Consider the following 5,718-nt stretch of genomic DNA (forward strand, 5'->3'; position numbering starts at 1 on the left):
AGATATTCAGATATTTCCCACATCTGGGTTCCGGCTGATTAGCACTCATCAGCACGTCTGTAGCAACTTCCTCCTTATCAAAGTTCACACATTTTAAAATGAACTCAGACTAACGGTCAGAGCTTATGGGTAGAAAAACTATAAGACTTTAGTTAAAACATTCAGAATCTGCCCATAGGTCTTGAATAAACTAAGTGATGGAGGCGTTTTCCGGCCTCAGCGCTCACAGTGTGTGCTTCACAGAGGACGTGAGTTCACCTCCGTTCACCTCCGCTCGTTTGCTGCGGCTGCAGGTTTGTTGCCGGTTCAGCTCCGGTGCACAAACAGACTGGATCAGGCCGAGAGGCGACGGGGTCAAATACACACAGACAGAGTGGAGGTGGAGGGTACGAAGCCGAGGAGCCAATGTTCCCTGAGGTTCTCGGCTCACCGAGCACCCGATGAAGATGAAGATGAAGATGAAGATGAAGGACGGCGATACTATTCCCATTATGCTTAGCAGCTAATAAATCATTACTGGGTGGAAAAAAGGGGGTTAGAAAAAAACCCAGATGAGTCTATTAGGCTGAAGACTCCTCTGAAGGTGCTTCTGAGGAGGAAGCGGTGTCAAAATGTTCCCACAGAGAGCAGATTCTTTTGGAAACAGGAGCCTATGTTTAGCCGCGCCAGCAGACGAGGATAAGATTGAACTTTCAGCAGATGATAAGCTGCGCGTTGGCACAGACTGTAGTGGTCAGCGAGCGCTCAGCGCACAGATAGTCTATCTGGTGGATGCGTCAGACGGGCGGGTTCATCCGCACTCATTCTCATGTAAAGTAATGTCATCCTGCCAAAATCACAAGAACTAATACAGAAAGGAAGCTCATAATTTATAAAGTCTAAAATAATCTGTTAGAATCTTTACTCATGTTTGCAGCTAAATAAATCACTTTAACTGAGTCTAAGCTCAGCTCAAACCAGGAGGCAATAGCAATCACAGTGATGTTGAGCTAAATGAAGCATGGGCTCATGATGGTCACAGTCTCACTGACCTTTTCAGGCCAGACACTGGACTCAGTCACTCGCTTAAAGCTCCATTACAGCATTTTTCTACCCTTGCCTTTAACTCGGGGACAGTCCGTTTTGAGCCATTTCACTCCCACTGGGAGCGTTAGATTCCACCAAGTGCCATTTTTAGCGATGTGGGAGTGCTGTTGTGCTTGGCACCGGCCCCCCGGACCACAGCGTGCGTGCTCACTGGCCCGGCCTGATCTGGAACCCGCTTCTTTTCGTGTCCTCGGGCCTAGAATCAAAGGGTTTCGGGGACACTTGTGCTGGAGAGGAGGTGCGACACCCGCGTTGCATGGAGGGAGGGTGCGGTGAAGCAGCTGGAGGACGTTGGGGGGGTGATAGTTGTGTGTTTGTGTTATCCTCCCTCTCACAAAGGCCCTGCTGTCCCAGAGGAAACCTCCCCAGTGACGCAGGGAGAGTTTGACTGTAAATACAAACTTTTAATTATGTTATCATACAGTAAGAACGATAAGAAAGAGCAGGCTTTTGAAGGAGACTCTTGGTTTGGTGGATCCCCATCATTAAAGCTGAGATGATCGCACACGCTCTCCACCCTCTCTGTGTTTACGCACACTAAGCACGGCGTGGTTTTCCCGTCTGACTAATCAAGACTTCAGCGCGTGCCAGCGCTTTGCTGAAGTGCAGCTAATTAATGGTCAATAGGTCATTAAGAGTCCTTATTATTCAGCAAATGTTTCTGTGGTGACTGTGCTTTGTGAGCTTCATCCATCAAATAGTCAATACAACATCAGCCCGTTTGCATAAAGGCCTGTGAGTTGTATGTATGGATTTTATCAAAATGTTAGATATTTATGGAACATTTCTCTCTTGGCAGGAGCTCTACTTCATATTCTTGCTGGAAATCCCCCAGAGAATCTGTCTGTTCTCCTTCATGTGCTGACGCAGACAGACACTCCCATGTTAAATGTGTCCACAAACAACGTCAGTCACTGTGACAAGGTCTCGCCTGCTCGGCCCCTAAAGAGCCCAAGCTACAAAAAAAGACTGAGGCACTGGACGTTTTTTTTTTCTGCACCTCAGCATTAAACAAAGCCGGTCTGTCTTTACATGTAGTCACTCTACGCAGGTCCGGTCCAAGTAAAACTGACTTTGCTAGTAAAGCATTTTGTTCCAGTTCTTAAATGCGCGTGAGCTATAATCAGAGCCTCTCTCTGTGGAACAAACACAGTCACAGTCTCTCATCAGGTGCTTCTCTGTTTAGTGAAGGACAAATGATGGTGAAAGGGTTTTTCTAAGAAGCTCTAACTTCAAACTTTACAGCTCGCTCTTGATCTTGACCAATGAAATGAGCAGTATTCTGGCTAGAATACCACTACACCCCTTGATGATGCCTTCTGACATTCCAGTGATTCCTTCTGTGTGTCTGAGCGCTGGGTGTCCCCCACCTGGTGCAGCCGAGCACTCACCAACTTCAAGCGCCGCCCTGTGAAGATGGAGACACATTTGGTGGTTCACCAGCTGTTTTTATGAGAAATGTGTTGGTCACAGGGCGTCTCCTGGCGTTTTGGCACATGATCCTCGCACGGAGCCACTCCTAGCCAGGATTCCCAGGCGAGGAGTGGCTTTGGAGCCAGAACGAGTGTCTTTTGCCACAGGTGCCACATACTGTAATCCACCGCCTGCATCCACATCCCACGCAGTTTTATAGTCTGTGTTTTCATTCTGTGAAGGTCATAGTATCAAGGGCAATGTGGTCAACCCCTTTCGTTTAGGGCCAAGGTTTCCTATGTGAACACCAAGAATGTCACCAATAACAGACAAATACTAATTAAATCACACATGTAAAGGATCGCACAAACATAACAAAGCCACTGTAAACCATCTTTGTCATTCTATCAGAGAGACAGCGATGACACAATGACAGACGTTGATATATGCTGTTCATAAGGACTGAAGTCAACATTTGTGCATGTCACTCAGTGGTAATAACTCGTAATTCTGAATAATTTAAATTGTTAGTATTGGCTGCAGCACTGGCCTTTTTTTCTGCTTTGTTGTTGAACTGGAGAAAACAAATTACAGCTTGGTAAGTGAGGACCCCTGCTGGTGGAATGAAGTAGTTGCAGCCTGACATAATGTACTTCTATTAGACATCATAATTAGAAGTTTGTTCTATGCTTGTTCAGTTAAAATATGTTTTTGTAAATATAAATAAGTAGTATGTAAGATATGAACTCTAACCCTTCATTCTACATGTTCTTACAGCAACTAGCCCTTTTCATTGTCCACCCTTTTTGCAAAAAGTAAAGCAACGGCTCCCCCTATCGTCTGTCATGTGTAAATACAAACAGATCATCGGCAAGATCCTTTGTGAGGTGCCTTATTTCTTTGGGCATAATATTTTTACTGTGAAATCTGTTTGACGGATCCCCTGATGCAGCAATTCCTGATTCAGCAGTAAAACATTCAGTTACTTATAAAGTCTGCAACAGAGTGCAGGCCCTGTTTTCAGTTTATTTGACAAAATTGTACTTGACTTTATAATTGTAACTGCTTAGAAGCATTTTATGAAAAACCCTAAAGGTACTGATGCCGTTTGGTTCAACACTGTCTATTGTTGCTTATTAATAAAGATAATTGGGTAGCCCTCATTATGGTTCCGTAGCGAAAAAATAAACCCACGCACAGTGTGGCAGTTTGGTGTAGAGGAGAGAGTGCTCTAACAATAGTCCTTTTATTGCTATACCTCCCATAGTGTCTTTGGAACAGAGCACAGCCCCCATTGAGAGAAAAAACGAGGAGGCAAAATCAAAGATATGGGACAGTTTCTGCCAGGAATCGGGCCTAATTGATTTCCTCTGTGTCATAGTCTCTGTTGGGTATTTTTCAAGGAATGTAGAAAGAGGTCGTCCTCCAGGACTGCAACCAAACCAAGAGACACTTTTTCGTCTCGGGCCAATCCATCTCCACAGACTGAGATTCATCAGGGAGAACACCTGCACCCCGCTCACCTGCATGCTCGCCTGCCCGTCTTCCTGACTGCAGCAACATCTGGCAGAGCAGGAGAATTCACAAGGAACATCTGCATAGCAGCAAGCAGCCAAGTAAACAAACACTCCTATTGGAAGGAGCTGCAGTTACAAAAAACAAGCTACATTGCTGACCAGCAATTTACTTTAATTAAAACCATATTACGTATTGGCACATTTCATAAAAAAACTCCCATGTAGATACAAAAAACACAATTTGCTCAAGTGTAACATAAAATAAACGGAACCATTTGAAGACACTTTGTGAAAATATTCCCACTATGCACATGGTCACTGGGGAAACATTCACAGATTCAGTGTATTTTAATCCAAATAACATAAATGATACACACACACACACACACACACACGCTTCACACACACACAATTTGTGTCTTATTCTTATTCATAAAAAAGCCCCAAGACACAACACAGGAAGCAATCCAGTGCAGCACAGCTCCAGCGTTTAGTCTGCACACTGGAGCAGGAGCGTGGTGCTCTCAGCCCACGTGATTGGCTCAGAGTGGTCACGTGACTGCGCACCACGGTCCCCTGTGTTAGGCCACAGTAATTGAGGCTTCCATATGGTATAGATCAGACGTAGCCTTCACCACAGCATTCCTCCAGCTCTACAGTAGACCTACGCTTGTTTTTATAATGAGAACATGAGCTAATGGCTCTAAGGATGTCTTATATATTATTTCTCTCATTCAGGATCAACACCTTTCGGCCAACATAAAATGCTTTACTTGTATATATTTCAAAAACATTTATGTTTTAATTGCATTAAATGTATACATATAGACATTAACATACAGTTACAGCCTTTGTTGTAGCTGGAAAACAGTATAAAATATCCAGATTCTCTTTGTCACGCTATACTAAAATAAAAAAATACATTACTCTTTATCAATTAGGTAGCTACAGTAATAGATGTATGAAACACCAATTTAATTCTTATAGCTTATCGTAATTAAATTCAACTAAGCCTGTTCCTCTTTGGTTCTCCCCTGGTGGCTCATGGACCTTGCCTGACACTACTGAGCTAATGGATTTAGGATCACAGCGCCAGCTTTAGGGCTGGGACAGCGAGACTTAGTTTTCTGGTGACACAACAATCATCAGAATTGATTCGTGTTAAAGCTTCATGCTGACAGGTGAGTAAAGCAACTCCAAAGAGGCACACAATAACCATACACACACAATTATATACACACGAAGGGATTCGAAAAACTAAGAAAGACAGAGATATGAAACACAAGGAGAGTAAAAATTGAAGTAAAAAGAGATTATTTCATTTTCGTAGATTAAGAGGTCTGAAGCGTAAGCGTGAATTAATGTGATAACTTAATAAAACAAAGTTCAGGGCCATTGTCCAGAAGAAGCAAAATCATAGTATATTGTACTAGGGATAAAGAAAAGGGGACAGGAAATTAAAAAGGCCATGCAGTAATGACAATTAATCTGCAGTATTTTATGTATTTACTCAGGACAAGAGGCCAGTAGTGCTACACAAAGGACTTTGTTTAGAGAATTAATATAAGCGTGATATATAGCGTGATATTTAAGTTATATGTTAAAGGGACTATATTAAACTTTAGTCTAGTGTATCTCGCTTCAGACTAAATTATTTTGGGGGATAAATAAGACGCTATGTTATAATTAATAGACAACCGTT

This window comes from Betta splendens, chromosome 22 (genome assembly GCF_900634795.4).
Source record: "Betta splendens chromosome 22, fBetSpl5.4, whole genome shotgun sequence".
In the NCBI taxonomy this organism is placed as follows: Eukaryota; Metazoa; Chordata; class Actinopteri; order Anabantiformes; family Osphronemidae; genus Betta; species Betta splendens.